The sequence below is a fragment of the Pristiophorus japonicus genome, chromosome 2 (assembly GCF_044704955.1).
Source record: "Pristiophorus japonicus isolate sPriJap1 chromosome 2, sPriJap1.hap1, whole genome shotgun sequence".
Classification (NCBI taxonomy): Eukaryota; Metazoa; Chordata; class Chondrichthyes; family Pristiophoridae; genus Pristiophorus; species Pristiophorus japonicus.
In genome coordinates, this window is record NC_091978.1 from 67,085,226 (window position 1) to 67,103,134 (window position 17,909).

The 17,909-nt window shown below is 43.0% G+C and overlaps 1 protein-coding gene across 2 annotated transcripts in view; it reads right to left on the reverse strand.

Moving 5' to 3' along the window:
• The window catches only part of atp8b1 (ATPase phospholipid transporting 8B1), a 195,392-nt gene extending 182,985 nt beyond the window's left edge, over positions 1-12,407 (reverse strand). For both annotated transcript variants that reach the window (XM_070867688.1, XM_070867697.1), the window contains exon 1: positions 12,219-12,407. The gene's annotated coding sequence lies outside the window, so the exon portion shown is untranslated. The remainder of the gene's footprint in view (positions 1-12,218) is intronic.
• Between the last annotated feature and the right edge of the window lie 5,502 nt (positions 12,408-17,909).

Genomic DNA, 17,909 nt, shown 5'->3' on the forward strand with positions numbered 1-17,909 from the left:
AAGGACATTCTTGCTATTGAGGGAGTGCAGCGAAGGTTCACCAGACTGATTCCCGGGATGGCGGGACTGACCTATCAAGAAAGACTGGATCAACTGGGCTTGTATTCACTGGAGTTCAGAAGAATGAGAGGGGACCTCATAGAAACGTTTAAAATTCTGACGGGGTTAGACAGGTTAGATGCAGGAAGAATGTTCCCAATGTTGGGGAAGTCCAGACCAGGGGTCACAGTCGAAGGATAAGGGGTAAGCCATTTAGGACCAAGATGAGGAGAAACTTCTTCACCCAGAGAATGGTGAATCTGTGGAATTCTCTACCACAGAAAGTTGTTGAGGCCAATTCACTAAATATATTCAAAAAGGAGTTTGATGTAGTCCTTACTACTAGGGAGATCAAGGGGTATGGCGAGAAAGCAGGAATTGGGTATTGAAGTTGCATGTTCAGCCATGAACTCATCGAGCCTGCACTGTCATTCAAAGGGCCGAATGGCCTACTCCTGCACCTATTTTCTGTGTCTATGTTTTCTATGTTTTCCTGGATTCTGCAAGGAGGGAAAGCCTACTGTTACGTTATTACCAGTTATGTCATCTTGTAAACCTTCTATGTTCGGATTCTCCATGACACATCACCTTGACATTTTAACTATCCCTACTAGATAATAGTTTAAAAAAAATGTCCAACAGGAAATTAAAGTGTATAATTGAGAATCAGTCAGTAGCATTCCTATTTTGCAGCTCATTAATTATTAGAACACAAACACTGCTCCCGATCAGGTTGAAAAGGGAAGTGCAGAGTGTTTTTATATAAAAAAAAGGAGGGCTATTTTCACAGACTAGGAGCCGATCGCTTATACACACTCTGAACATAGACCATCCAAGCATGGACAGAAAGTGTTGAACAGGAAAAATGACAGCAACAGCTGTAATACTGAGGTTTATTCCATGCTTGTACAGAATTGCATGCCACATAGATCACTCCAAAGAGGATGTTTTGACCTTCTGTACAATGTAAGGATCAACAGATGTCAGCTTTTAAACCACATACACAGTACAGAACATTACATGATAAATGGTAATTTGAGTATTAATTGATCATCACAAATTTCATTCCATATTCATGAGATTGGCATGCCAACTGTTAGGCAATTTGTAACTTGTTATTCAGATAGTTTTTTTTCTCCCACCTACTTCTAATGATCTTATATAGATGACCCAGTTGGATCCTAAATAGTTACAATGAATTTTCTTCAGCAGCAAACATCAGAACTCATGCCATGATCCCACCCCATATGGTTTTGTATTTGTACTGCCAGTTTAAAAATAGAACAGCTCATACATGTCAACTTACAAAAACACTCACAAGTTGACCTCATAAGCTGACATTGATGCAAAAAAAAAATCCTGAATTAAATGCTTATAACATGCAAAGACAATGAGATACACTCCAAGGGCAGTGGAAGGCAGGCTGGTCACAAATTAAGCTGCATACATACCCTATACGTCATTACTTCACTACAGGACAAAAAGAAATACATAAAAATCACAAAGAATCGTAGTAGGGATGGATTTAGAAGCAGGCCAAGAGTGCTGAAGGAGTTTTTGAAAATTATTTTCTAGAAGGATATGAAGCAGACTATCGCTCCCGATCGGCAAAGAAAATGGAGATGATTTGTGCAGTGATACTTGTATGACTTTGTTGCCATCAAGTATACAGCTACGGCATTTCCTTCATCGATAAACTTTAACATCCTAAAAAGGACACCATTACATTTTTCTAACATGACTTGCCTTTTAAAAATTGCTAGTGGCTATTCTTAATTAACCCATGCATTTCTAAGTGAGTATTAAATTTTATCTGATATTATAGCTGTTCAAAAGTTACACACTACTGACTTTATACTGACTCATCTACAATTACCAGGTTTTTCCCTTTCTGAACAGAGTATTACAATGGTAACCCTCCAAACCCTGGCACAACATTCCAATGTTGAAAGATTAAACACAGGATTCCTATAATTTTTAACAGGGATACTTCCTTGCTTATAAAAGTTATCCCATCTAATTGTTCCACCTCCTTAGCTTTCATTGCCACGGCCATGACATTTACTATGAGATTGTTACAAAACCATGACTGTTCTGACAGGTTAACTATTTCTCTCTCCACAGATGCTGCTGAGGACTTCTGTCATTTTCTGTTTTTATTTCAGATTTCCAGCATCCGCAGTATTTTGCTTTTGCAATCATTTAGTATTTAACACCACTTCATTCAAAATACTTACAATTTTCCTCTATATTACCAGCCTGTCTTTCTTCATTCCCTCTCAACCTTTCTAATCTTCTTATGCTTCTCCTCTATATTTTCTATTAAAGCACTTGAGTTCCTTTTATTAACCCTAGATTTCACATTTACCTAATTTTTTTTGTTAAAAGTTTAATCTTGTTTTAATTTTCTGACTCATCTGAGGAACTCCAGCTTATGTCCTATCCTTGTCTCGTGAACATATTTCTACCCTAAGCATTTCCTGCTGGAACATTTCCCATCATTTGTCAATTTTTCTTCCCAACTTGTTTTGAGGTAATTTGCTTGTTAGAAGTTGTGAGCTGTGGTTCAGGTGATAGGACTCTCGTTCCTGAGGCAAAGGTTGTGGGTTCAAGCTCCACTTTAGAATATAGCACATAATCCAGACTGATGCTTCAATGCAGTACTGAGGCTGTGCTGCAATGTCACAGGAGACAATTCACATGAGACAATTGACCAAGGTCCATCTACCCTCTCAAGTGGAGTTAATTGATCCCATAGTGCAATTTGAGGAAGAGCAGGGGAGCTCTCCCCAGTATCCTGGCCAATATTTAACTCTCGACCAACACCACAAAATAAATTGTCGTCAGCACCACATTTCTGGTTGAGGGATCTTGCTGTGTACAAATTGGTTGCCATATTTCCTTCGTTACAAGTGACTACACTTAATGGGCTCAAAATTGCCCAGGAGTTGCTCCGTTTTCTTTGGAGCAACTTCATTTTTCTGGAGTATCTTAAAAATCCCCATTTTGCACATTCAACTTGCTTCAGTGTAAGTGAATTAGTTAGGATTTTTTTCTTTTAGTTGATTTATTTTTTCCCCCAAAAGGGGGCGTTACCAGCCACCTTCGCCCTTTTTGGCAATTTAGGTCACTTTGGCCAGCTAATAGTTACTCCAAACTAACTTAGGCTAGCGAATGTGGTCACAGTGAAAACCCTTGCAGAGAGTTAAGAAATCAGCGCAAGTCGGTACTAATGACTTAACTAAAGAATATGAATAGGATCAAACAGTTATACAGGACATCAAAAACAAATTTCGCAAAATGTTAATTACTATACAACTGAAGCATTCATGGAAGCTTAATCTACAAAAATAAAGAGATAAAACATATTTACATAATTTTTCAAAACAGCCAAATAAAAAATAGAAGTACCTCCTGCTCATAATTCTTATGTTGGAAAGTATTTTCATCAACAGGGTTAAGGAAAGTCTTAAGCTCAAAAATGATTGGCTACACTCCCCACCCGATCAAAACTCTTTTCCTTCCCTGCCCCCCACCCCAATTCCCTATCAAAAAACTCGCACCAGCCTGTTTGTAGCCTTAATCCGGGAAGGCAGTGGACCGGCCTGTGCAGCAGGCCACTTGGCCCAGGACGCATCAGGTCCCGCGCTGCAGCACGCTTCATCAGCAGGAACTGCTGCATGTGCGCGAATGCTCTAATGCGCATGCAGACAGCTGCCAGTACTCTTTCATTTGCAGGGCCATCGCTCCGCCCCCCCCAATGGAATCGTCGCGCCGCGCCAAGCCCCGGGAGAGTCAACAGAACAGCCAGAATCTGGGGACATCTTTTTGGCGCCGTTTTGAGCCGAGGAAGTTGGCACATCTCACGTGAGTGCGCCGAAAAAATGGGTGGGCCAAATTTGGGCCCATAGTCTTTGGCTGTAAAGCACTTCATGATGTCCAGAGGTTGTAAAAGATGCTACAAAAATGCAATTCTTTCTTTATTGAAACTGACTGTTTTCAGCATTTATCTTTCCATATACTTTTTGAAAATCAACCTAACTTAGATTATAGTTGCTGTTTCCCTTCCCATACATATTTGTTAGAGGGATTGGAGGGTCCTTGTGCATGAAACACAAAAGGTTAATATGCAAGTACAAGCAAATAATTAGGAAGCAAATGGAATGTTGGCCTTTATTGCAAGGGGGATAGAGTATAAAAGTCGGGAAGTCTGCACAGGGAGTTGGCGAGACCACACAGAGTACTGCATATAGTTTTGATCTTATTTAAGGAGGGATATACTTGCATTGGAGGCAGTTCAGAGAAGGTTCAAGAGGTTAATTCTGGAGATGAAGGGGTTGTCATATGAAGAAAGGTTGAGCCTATAATCATTGGAGTTTAGAAAAAGGTGATCTTATTGAAATATATAAGATTCTGAGGGAGCTTGACAGGGTAGATGCAGAGAGGATGTTTCCTCTCATGGGGGAATCTCGAACTAGGGGACATAGTTTCAGAACAAGGGCTCACCCATTTAAAACAGAAATGAGGAAGAATTTCTTCTCTGAGGGTCGTGAATCTTTGGAATTCTCTACCCGAGAGAGCTTTGGAGGCACAGATTTTTGAACAATAAAAAGGAGTCATGGATAAGGGGGCAGGGAAATGGAGCTCAGGCCAAGATCAGGTCAGCCATGATCTTATTGAATTGCAGAGCAGGCTTGAGGGGCCAAATGGCATACTCCTGCCCCCATTATGTTTTTATTTTCGTATGTTCTAATTCATTTAATTAAACTAGATCCATTCACACTTTGGCCCACATCTTTGCCACTTGCATTAATTTTTGAGTCCATTCGATCCCTGATTAGTATTGGCCGGTTGCTCCTGTATTTTTTTCATTTGATTACTTAACTTTACCACTGCTTACTTCTGTCCCACAAACAGAAATCCAGAGGGAGTGCCGCCAAGGTTCACCAGACTGATTCCTAGGATGGCAGGACTGACATATGAGGAGAGACTGGATCGACTGAGCCTGTATTCATTGGAGTTTAGAAGAATGGGAGGGGATCTCATAGAAACACTAAATTCTGACAGGACTGGACAGGTTAGATGCAGGAAGAATGTTCCCGATGTTGCGGAAGTCCAGAACCAGGGGTCACAGTCGAAGGATAAGGGGTAAGCCATTTAGGACCGAGATGAGGAGAAACTTCTTCACTCAAAGAATTGTGAACCTGTGGAATTCTCTACCACAGAAAGTTGTTGATGCCAGTTCGTTGGATATATTCAAGAGGGAGTTAGATATGGCCCTTACGGCTAAAGGGATGAAGGGTATGGAGAGAAAGCAGGAAAGGGGTACTGAGGTGAATGATCAGCCATGATCTTATTGAATGGTGGTGCAGGCTCGAAGGGCAGAATGGCCTACTCCTGCACTTAGGAACTGTGAAACATTGAAACATAGAAACTAAGATACTGCCACTAAAAGTAAAAAAGTTCCCTTCTTATTCATGAAGTCTAATGAAATAGATTCCACTTTTCGTATCTCTGGGTCATCCGTATGTTCTACTGCTGAAATGGAACCTTTAATTAAAATTGCCACCCATCCCCGGGTGTCTTCCAAAAATGAATGATTGATCTCCTGGGCGCTGCTGCTGGTGACCAGGGAGAAAAGTACTTGGTGCCTGCAAATCTCCGCCGCCCGTACTCTCAATTCATACTGTGTAAAAATATCTATTTACAATTAAGTTCAATGTATCTCGTGTTTCAGTTTCATTAAAAGGAAAATGACTTGAATGACAATCCAAACAGCCAGATGTTATGCAATCCAACCTAGTCATTAAAGCCAATCAGCATTGGTAAGAATTGGGAGGCTGACAATGTGTCAATTCACCATGTCCCACAAACAGAAATCCAGAACCCAGTGGCTGCACTGATTCATAACTTACTGTTGTTTACTCAGGAGGAAAAATATGTGCAACACAATGCGCTCTTTTTAAAAAAAAACACATATCGCAATGATATAACTTAAGCAATGCGATAGTAAGAAGCTTTAATCAGACATAAAACAAATCAGGAAATGGAAAATATATGATTATTTTAAAAAAAAAATAAACAGCCCAATAGGTTTAAAATTTCAAATTGCATTTCATCCCAAAATTAACATTTTTATAACGCCGTTGAATCCCAGAGAAACTCTCCTCCTTTCCTGTCTGACAAAGCTGCAACTGGTATGTGGAGGAAACTCTACATTCCACTTCTGCTCTTCCCCATTGAGTGTATTTTTTTTTAAAAAAGGACTGAACAACGCTTGGAAATTTCATTGATGTATGTGGAATTTCATGTGATTAAACATCATTTCACAGCATCAAAGAATACTAACCAGAGTTAGCATCTCTATCCTTACTGAATATTTTATAACCAGGAATGTGTGCAACTCTTTTTCCTGCCCCACCCCAATCCACAGCAGAGTTAATGACAGAATATCATGTCATATCATAACCAGTCATTTGCGTCACCAATATTCTGAATACTTTGTGCATTTACATACATATAATTAAAATACTCCTATTAGAAATACTCCCTTTGAATGGAGTTCTGATGAGTGGAAATATGTAAATATGCATTTAATAACCCATTAGAGTCTGGGATTATTCCAAATTGACTGGAGGGAGGCTCATGTTGTACCAATATTCAAAAAGGACAAAGTCAGAATGGGAAAACTATAGGCCAATAAGCTTGATGTAGTTATAGGAAAGTTGTCAGAAGGGTTCATTAGGGAGTCTCTGTATGACCACCTTGACAGGGTAGGTTATTAGAGACTTGCAACATCTCGAAAAGGTGATCATATCTTACTAAGCTGACTGAATTCTTTAATAGGCTACGAGATACCGTATTCATGACCATCCCCTCGATCAGATCTCACGAGGCCATTCGACTCCTATTGTTTAGTTCACAGACAAGGCAATCTTTGATTACTTCCTTCATTCACACACCACTGACAACCCCCAACTTCTTCCAACTATTGGTGATACTGTTCAGATTGCAACATTCCCTCCTTTTACAATTCTGAGCATAAGACATCTACAGTCAGCAGCATTCACTTAATGTATAAGTATAAGCTTCTAAAGAAAGAAAGGTCCAAGGAGATTCACCAATTGGGTTGAACTGATACTCTTGGGTTTTCAGACAATTGTAGTGCGCTTTGACAATTGAGTCACTTCTGGAATTCATTCAAGTTTATACTGGAACAACAGATAAACAGCTGCATTTGCTCATGCTTGTATTTAAATAGTTATTTCCAAGTTGTGACTTCCATCCACTAAAAGCCAGAGAAATCCCACGCAGGATAGCGAGTAAAAAGACATCTTGCCGACCTGCACAGATGGGCGGTTCTGCTCAGCTTTTTGGCAGACAGAAACCAAAGTCAGTTTGGCTCAGTTGCTAGCTCTTTCGCTTCTGGATCAAAAAGTTGAGGGTTCAAGCGAGACACCAGAGATTGTTAGCAAACCATCCAGTGACCGCTACTGCCTAGATTTATGGACACACCACTTACAAAACCACCCTTCAGGTTGCACACAATTCTGACTGAAGACATACATCATCAGTCATTTGTCCGTCACTGGGTCAATATTCCAAAATTCTCCAACACCATTGTGGGTGCACCATCAGCACAAAGACGGCAGACATTCAAAGAGAAGGCCTACAACCTTCCGCCAGTCTGGTCCACATCACAAGAGTAAATGTGATTTTAAAAATCCTTCCAAGACTGCAGTGCAGAACTGAAGGACAGCATCATCATCATTGTTGGAAGTGCTAGACAAGATGTTAAACCAAGCTCCTGCCTGTCTATTCAGATGGATGCTGGGTATTGCGTGACATTATTCAAAGAGAAGCTGGAATTGGTTAACATTTCTTCAAGCAACCTGCCACAATAGATTGATAGTTCATCTCATGGCTGTTTGTGGTAGGTTGATGCCCAAGTTCGTGTCTCTGCACATCAAAAAAAATTAATTCTGCAAAATGATCAATGATATTGATGTGAAAGGCTTCACATAATGCAAGTTTCTCTTTTCTCATTGTCGCTAGGCCACCTGTGACATTTTTTGCAATTGGGGTCACTTCTGGATATACAGATCAAGACAATGTCGATACAGAAAAGCAAGTGCAAATCCTTTTCACTGACCTATTGCTCAACATGTCGGCAACGCAGAAAACGTGACTTGTGTTCCTTTACCCTAAGAGACGGACAGTGCATCTCCAGAATTACCTGCAGAAACCAACTGTTTGGGTGATGGGCAACACCACCTTATTTACCATGTACTGTTGACAACAGCGCAGTGAAATACATAAACTATTAAATTAAGGCTCCCAAGTGCGAAATTGAAAGTGTTTGGAAGAGATGGATTTTGAGACTTTCTTTTTTTAAAACATATAGAGTCAGGCAGGGAATAAAGGTATTGTGACATGTGGCAGGCCAAAAGCAAGTGAGTTGGAAATTTAAGAGTGAAGGTGTATGGGAGGCAGGAGGAAGAATTGGTGGTTACAAAAGTGGGATTGAATGTGGATTGTAAGGGAGATGAGCAAATGGTCAGAGATGACCTTGTCAGAGATAAATACCTTGGGTGTCGAGAGGCCACGGGATGTCGAGGACATTTCTATGAATGGAGAGAGACAACAAGTCAGAGGCGAGGGGACTTGGGGAGTTTTATTTTAGATTGAGGATGACAAGCAGGGGCTAAGGGAAGAGAAAGGAGGATATTTTGGAATGGAAGTCACCATAGGAGGGACAATGATAAATGACCAAGGATTTTGAAGGACAGGCATGAGGGATTGAAGCAGGTAATGTACTCAAAACAGCTGGTGCCAATGGAGTGGTAGTAAAGGCAAGGCCTGACTTGTTTGAGGTTCATGCCACGGACATGCTGTCGCCCTCAAAACCAACACACCATTCTACTTTGCCCTCTTCATGGCATTTGACAGGGTCAACCAAGCAATCCTCCTCCAATTACTTCTCCTCCGTTAGTCTACCACTATATAAGATCAAGGCATAAATGTGGCGGATGATCGGGGCAGAGGGGCGGCGAGTGATCATGGCTAAGATTCGGTGAGTGATCGTGGCGGAGGTGTGGCTAATGTTTTGTGGCGGAGGAGCGGCGAGAGATCATGGCGGAGGTGCACAAATGGGGCTTCGGGGCCCAGGGGCAGCACGGGCCTGCCCACACTGCAATGTGTCTGCTCACTAGGTCCGTGCAGCAGAGCAGGTCTCCAGTCATCCTGGTTAACCCTTGCCACTGGATAAAGGCCGACCTCGGTCAAGCCCGTGTGGTGGCTGATGGGCAACGGTCATCACACATTAAAAAAATCCACACACAGGCATAATAAGAACATAAGAACATAAGAAATAGAAACAGGAATAGGCCATATGGCCCTTCAAGCCGGTCCCGCCATTCAATAGGATCATGGCTGATCTGATCATGGACTGAGCTCCACTTCCCTGCCCGCTCCCCATAGCCCCTCATCGTTTAAGAAACTGTCTATTTCTGTCTTAAATTTATTCAATGTCATAGCTTCCACAGCTCTCTGAGGCAGCAAATTCCACAGATTTACAACCCTCAAAAAAATTTTCCTCATCTCAGTTTTAAATGGGCGGCCCCTTATTCTAAGATCATGCCCTCTAGTTCTAGTCTCCCCCATCAGTGGAAACATCCTCTCAGCATCCATCTTGTCAAGCCCTCTCATAATCTTATACGTTTCGATAAGATCTGAATTCCAATGAGTAGAGGCCCAACCTACTCAATCCTTCCTCATAAGTCAACCCCCTCATCCCCAGAATCAACCTTGTGAACCTTCTCTGAACGGCCTCCAAAGCAAGTATATCCTTTCGTAAATATGGAAACCAAAACTGCACGCAGTATTCCAGGTGTGGCCTCACCAATACCTTTTATAGCTGTAGTAAGACTTCCCTGCTTTTATACCCCATCCCCTTTGCAATAAAGGTCAAGATACCATTGGCCTTCCTGATCACTTGCTGTACCTGCATACTATCCTTTTGTGTTTCATGCACAAGAACCCCCAGGTCCCGCTGTACTGCGGCACTTGCAATCTTTCTCAATTTAAATAATAACTTGCTCTTGATTTTTTTTCTGACAAAGTGCATGACCTCACACTTTCCAACATTTATACTCCATCTGCAAAATTTTTGTCCACTCACTTAGCCTGTCTATGTCCTTTTGCAGATTTTGTGTGTCCTCCTCACACATTGCTTTTCCGCCCATCTTTGTATCATCAGCAAACTTGGCTCCATTACACTCAGTCCCTTCTTCCAAGTCATTAAAAAAGATTGCAAGTAGTTGGGGTCCCAGAACTGATCCCTGCAGCACCCCATTAGTTACTGACTGCCAAACAGAGAATGAACCATTTATCCCAACTCTCTGTTTTCTTTTAGTTAGCCAATCCTCTATCTATGCTAATATATTATCAACCCCGTGAACTTTTATCTTGGGCAGTAACCTTTTTTGTGGCACTTGTCAAATGCCTTCTGGAAGTCCAAATACACCACATCCACTGGTTCGCCTTTATCCACTCTGTTCGTTACATCCTCAAAGAACTCCAGCAAATGTGTCAAACATCTTCCACCCCTGGAGTTCAGGACTGGAATATCGTGTCCTTCATCGAAACATCTGCAAACTCATCCCTTTTCATGTGGAAGCAAGTCATCTTCATTCAAGGGACCACCTATGATAATGATGATTCAACCTGTCCCCATGCAGTGAATGCATCTGTAATAGTTTATCCTCCCATCTTCACACTAGTTCCCCCAAGGATCCATTTTGGCCACATCCTCAGTGATATCGGCCAGAGACACAGACAGCCAGCTTCCAAAGGATTGCTGAGAATTCAACAATTTCTTCAACTTCTTACATACCAGCTTTCAGATCTCCCTAAAATCCAACTTTCTAAAGTCCACAGCAAGTCATGTCCCACATTAACTGCTGCTTGCCCATCACCCGCTTCTCTAATGACCTATAGAAGCTTCCGATACCCTAATGTATCAAATTTTAAAATCACCCTCATCTACAAATCGCTCCATAATCTACTCTCTACTCTGCCTCATTCAACCTTATATTCCCTCCGATGCCAATATGACTCTGGCTTTCTCATCCTGCAGTGTGCTACTGTTGGTGCGAGAACCTTCAGCTATCTCAGCCTCACTAAACTCTTCCATCTCGCTTTATCTTTAAAAGCCTTGTGAAAGCCAAGCTTTTGATAAGCCTTTATGAAGGAGTTGAGAGGTCAAGTGTCGATGCGGACTTCCCCTGAAGCACGTGGAGATGTTTTTCTGTGCTATATAAATGCCAGTAATTGTTCGGTAAAGTCAAGAAACCGACCCTTTGAACACTTGTTTTCTGTGGGTCAAAGTTCTTGAAGAATATGATTATGCAGTTATACGTAACTGGTGGGAAAGAAAGCCATCAATGGGGCTCATCGAAAGAAAACCCCCATTAAACATGCAATGTTTCACCGTGCTTGTGACTTGCAAAAAGTGTAGTGACGACAGAGACAAGCTTGGCACTATTGTGAAAACAGGGAAGCAACACAGAGAAGAGTCGCCGCTCTTCCACAAAATAAGATGCATAAATGTATATAAATAAAGTCACATTGGTAAACTCACAAAGCTCAACTCAGAGCCAAGCATTCAAATTAAACATCCCATCACAGACAAAGCGCGGGAGGGGTTATTTCATGCACATTACACACGGTTCAAACTCATTCATTCTCAAAGGCAATCTCCAAGCAGGTAAGGGTTTTTTTTTTAAATCACTTCGAAAGCACAATTTAGAAATACTTAAAAACCCATTTACTAAAAAATATATAAACAGGTTACACGTATTCAAAATTACTTGTCTCGTCACATGGACTACACATAACACCTACTTCACAGAACGCATATTAAACACTCTTAAAGCAGAGCGTATTGCAGGCACAGTTGATAATTAGTTTCTAAAACTAATACTCAATCAGATGAAAGTTAACAGGCAAGCACTCTCAGTCTGGCAAGTAGTCAACAGATTTTGCTTCAAATCGCAAAGTCACAACCAAACAAGTTTGCTCGGTCACTCAGTAGTTTACCTCCCAAGACAACACTTCAAATCAAAACCCTGCAACTCAAAAGTAACCTTTGACAAAATCAGTCAATTGAAGCGTCTTACCAGAGTCCCGACAAGTTAAATATGTCTTCTCTCAGTTTTGGGGGACTGTGCTTCTCAGTTTGTGCGCTCCACCTGAAAGAATTGTTCTCAATATAATGGGCTCTTTCATTGCAAGCAATTTGACAAACGAGTTCTTCAACTTTTTTCCCCCTCTCTCCCCCACTGCATAAGCAAAAATTTATGACATCTTACTGACCAAGGAAACAGAAGTAAAAACACTTCCTACTCCTTTAAAGCTGGGATGGGTCAGAAGTCACATGACTCCAGGTGCAGCCAGAATCCTCACCACTTTGTTCTTTCTGCACTCCATTACTGAAGCTTCATTTGACTGTTCTAGGGTGATACTGTGAATTAATTAGGGTTCTTTGTTACATTGTAGAAGTGGTGAAGCTTTAAAAATGTAAATCTTTGAAACCAAAGTTTAGTTTCTTGACTGACAGGGAGAAATGGAGAAATGTTATGACTTAAAAAAAATAAGATGTGAAACAACAACTACACCCTCTGAATACCTGAAGGTAGACAGCCTATGGCGTTGATCCTCAATTAAGTAGAAAGGATCGCATAAACTCAGATAAGAAAGAGTGCTGAGATTTGGTCATGAATATAAAATAAGTTTTTCATTTTATGATGTTACCGCGCCCCAGTTTTACCTGAGAGCTTGAAAAAAAAATGTAGTATCAGGTGTTGTTACTAGGTAACAAATGGCCCCTGTTTGCAAATTTAAGACAGCTGGTTTCAGCTGGTTTGTATGAAGAAAGAAAGGAAACCAGTATTGCTGATTGAGGGTTGGAACCTGAGAATATGGTCATTACCAGGGAAACAAGTCAAAGGGTTCTCTACTTAAATCAGGAAAATGGTAAAATGATTAACCCTTTTTCCATAAATGAACTCAAAACATCACATTTTTCATTTTTCTTACCTCTTGTGAAGACCTTGATCTCTGGCTCCTTGGGCACCAGTTGCCTGCAAGTATCTCACCAAAGTGGCTTGCCAAGTGTTGCAAATTAACAGAGTGTCTGTAAGCTATTTGACTGCAGTGGGCACCACAGCCAAGCTTGATCCTGACTTCGAACAAGAAAGAAAATACTGCAGATGCTGAAAATCTGAAAATAAAATTAGAAAAAGCTGGAAACACTCAGCCGGTCAGGCAGCACCTGTGGAAAAATGGCATTCGATGTTTTTAAAGACCTGAATCATTGACTTCTGGTTTTCCACAGACTGCATCTGGAGTCCCGCAACAATCTATCTTTGGCCGCTTCTATTTCTCATCTACATTTTGCCACTCGCTGACATCATTAGAAACCACAACGCCAGATTTCACATGTACGCTGATGACACCCAGCACCACCTCTCTCGACCACTCCATTGCTTATGATTTGTCACGTGACTTGTCCGACATTCAGTATTGGATGAGCTGAAACTTCCTCCTATTCAATATTTGGAAGACCAAAGCCACTGTTGTCAGTCCCGGTGAAAACTCTGTTCCCTCGCTGCCGACTCCATCCCCCTCCTTGACTACTGTCTGAGGCTGAAACAGACTGTTTGCAAATTTGCCGACCTATTTGACTCTGAACATATGACTCCATCACCAACACAGCCCATTTCCACCTTCGTAACATTGCCCCTGCCTGAGCCCATCTGCTGAAACCCTCACTTCTGCCTCTGTTACTGTTATGTATTTAACCCCTTGTAACCTGTATTATACTACCACCAGAGGGTCTACCTGTTGGAGTCCCAAGGGATCCCAGCATCCCTTGGGAGCACGGTATATAAGCCGGCCACCCACGAGATACCTGCACTCTGGAGTCTTATTAAAAGAGCTAAGGTCACACCAATGTTCCCTTTCAGCTGTGTGGCTGAGCAGCACTCCAGACCTCCCAGGCAGCTGGCTCACTGGCTTTTAAATGCAAAAAATGCACATGCGCAGATTTTTGAATGGGCCGTGCAGCTCGTTAAAGGGGCAGCGCAGCCCAAAAAAAAATTAGAGGGAACATTGCCTACCACCTTCCTTAAAACTGAACTCATCCAAAACTCTGCTGCCCATATCCTAACTTGCACCAAGTTCCACTTCCCCATTACCCCGTTGACTTACATTGGTTCCCGGTATGGCAATGCCTCGATTTTAAAATTTTAATCCCCGGCCTTCAGCTGTCTAGGCCCTAAGCTATGTACTTCCCTCCCTAAACCTCTCCGTCTCTCTACCTCGCTCTCTCTCCTCCTTTAAGATGCTCCTTAAAACCTACTTCTTTGATCAAACATGTCCTAATAGCTGCTTATATGGCTCAGTGTAGAAATTTTGTTTGCTAACACTCCGGTGAAATGCCTTGGGATGATTTACTTTGGTAAAAACACTATGTGCGAGACTTTCCATTATTTTTACATGAATAACGCCCACTTAACGTCCATGTTACTGCTGACATAAGGTGTAACACCCATATATCGTCCATTTAGCCACAAAATGGAAACTGACGGCCATTTTTCGGACACTTATTGCCGAGCGTTCCTTTACCCATGTACGTAACGCCGGGAAAAAATAAGACCGCCCGCCCACTTTCTTTGGGCGGAATCATCAGAATGGGTGAAATCAACGCCCTTACTATTGGCCAGCGTTAGTTTCCACACGGAATTAACGCCGAGATTCAATAATACCGACCGCCCACTTGTTTTTGTTGTAAAGATCACATTTGCCGAAACTAACGCCCAGGAGATCGGCCAGCGTTACTTTCATCACCTCGCACACATCTCGCCCATGATATCGCTCGCCGAAAACATCGCTCCGAAAAAGTGGAACTCTTCTGAATGAATCACAGCAGTGTGGGCGCCATTTTTCAAATCGCAGGTCGCTTCATTGAAAAGACTGCTTTCGGGGCAGTTTGGATTGACTCTGGAGTTCTTCTCAGGTGAAGTGACCATCTCAACAGACATCTTTTCAGACTCTGGACGATTGGGGTTTACTGTGGGTGTTTTTTAATGTGGAAATTATTGCTTCTGATCAATCGCTATTATACTTTCATTGGAATGGGGCCAGCCATTTCTCAGCCTGCATCGATGAATACGCAGATGCTGCAGAGTGCAAATGACACAACGTCTAATGCACATCATTATGTGCCCAATGTAAGACGTGCCAGAATGAGGAGGAGGTCCAGACCATACACACCCCGCATTTACAGGGAGAAGAGGTCTTACCTCGACATGTCCGCGCACACCTGCCTTCAGAGACTGTGCTTCCACAAGGTGGTGATCACTGAAATATGCGAGCTCATCAGGCCACATATGCAGCCTTCCATCAGGACATCAGTGTCGGTCGAGGTCAAGGTCACTGCGGCACTGTCTTTCTACGCGTCCGGTTCCTTTCGGGCCTCCGCTATCGCGATTTCCCTCTGTCTCACCATGCCACACATCACTGCATTAGACAGGTCACGGAGACCCTGTACGTGCGTAGGATGGACTTTATCAGCTTCCCCATGACCACGGAGGCTCAGACTGACAGGGCTGGAGCATTCTATCACATTGCTAAGTTCCCCAGGGTGCAGGGAGCAATATTGTGCACTCACATCACCATGCGGGCATCTTCTCAGGACCCAGAGCTTTTTTGTAACAGAATAGGATTTCACTCCCTGAAGGTCCAACTAGTTGTCGACCAGATCATAATGGCAGTGAATGCCAAAAGTCTGGGCAGCTTCGATGAGGCTCACATCCTGCGTGAGAGCACTCTCTCTGACATGTTTAAGAGTCAGCCACAAGGACAATGCTGGATGTGTCATGTATCTTACATTATTATATATAACTGTATCCTAACATGCTATACATGACTGTAATAAGATATGACCTGTAACCACCAGCATACCTTACCACCAGGGGTGCACTTGCAAGAGACAGGTATATAAGGGCAGGTCTCAGGCAAGTGCAGCATTCCAGAGCTGTGAAATAAAGGTGCAGGTCCAGAGTGACCTTGACTTCACCACATGCCTCGTGTGAATCTGTACTGAGGGGACAGGACTTTACAGTGGCGACGGGTTACGGGATAACAGAATCCACAGAATGGCGAACAACGGATCAGATGAAAAGTACAATGCGGGAGACAATTGGGAGGACTTTATAGAAAGACTCCAGCAAAGCTTTGTAACCAAAGACTGGTTAGGCGACGATAAGGCAGACAAGAGAAGAGCCCATCTCTTGACCAGCTGTGGCTCGAAAACATACGCTTTAATGAAGGATCTGTTGGCACCCGAGAAACCAGCAAGCAAGTCGTTTGAAGAATTGAGCACACTGGTAAGAGACCATCTGGAGCCAGCGTGCAGCCTACACATGGCCAGACACAGGTTCTACAACTACAGACGCTGTGTGGGCCAGAGCATACCCGACTTCGTGGCGGAACTTCGGAGGTTGGCTAGTTTATGTGAGTTCTCCGATGAACTGAGGAGAGAAATGCTGAGAGACTTTTTCATTGAAGGGATAGGCCACGGAGGCATATTCCGAAAGCTCATAGAGACCAAGAACCTGACCTTAGAGGCAGCAGCACTGGTTGCACAGACATTCTTGGCAGGGGAAGAAGAAACTAGGTTGATTTACAATGAAGGTACGACAACTAACGAAATATTGGAACAAGAAGTTCACAGCACTAAACAAGCTGCTACCCCCACACACAGACAAAACCGGGAGAACAGGTTCTCGACAGCAGGCAGAAGCCATCAAGGGCCATAGGAACGGCCGTTCACACCTCATCAACCCACAATGCGAGCAATCAACTACAAACTGAGAGAAGCTCAAGAGAGATCAGCCAGACGCAGCTCATTCTTTGGAAACTCTTTGAACAATGGAACAGGTCTGTGCTGGAGGTGTGGGGGTGGGCACTCGGCAAGGGGATGTCGATTTCAGCAGGCTGTTTGCAGAAATTGTGAATATACAGGGCATTTGGCCCGCATGTGCAAAAAAACGGCAGCTTGGCTGGTATACGAATCGGATGGGTCGGAAAGCGGACCAGAAGATGGTGGGGACAGTACCCGGGACACCGGTGTACAGCGAGTCAACACGATCAATGGCCCTTGCTCCTACAACAGGACGCCTCCTATAATGATGAGGGTCCTACTCAACGGGATATCTGTCAACATGGAGCTGGATACGGGAGCGAGTCAATCTCTCATGGGCGCTCAACAGTTTGAACAACTGTGGCCGCATAAAAGAGACAGACCAAAACTCACAAGGGTCGACACAACACTAAGGACCTATACCAAAGAAATTGCACCAGTCCTCGGCAGCGCCATGCTCTCTGTCACACACAAAGGGACAGTGAACCGACTTCCCCTGTGGATTGTCCCCGGAGACCCCAGCACTGCTGGGGAGAAGCTGGCTGGCAAAACTAAACTAGAAATGGGATGATGTCCATGCCATGTCATTAGAGGAACGGATCTCCTGCTCAACAGTTATAAAGCGATTTGAACATCTCTTTCAGCCAGGTGTGGGCATTTTCAAAGGGGCCAAAGTCAAAATCTACATCACACAGGATGCTAGACCGGTCCATCACAAGGCCAGAGCTGTACCCTATGTGATGAGGGAAAAGATTGAACACGAACTAGACAGGCTTCTGCGGGAAGGCATTATATCACCTGTGGAATTTAGCGATTGGGCAAGTCCCATTGTCCCAGTCATGAAGCCTGATGGATCCGTACGAATCTGTGGGGACTACAAATC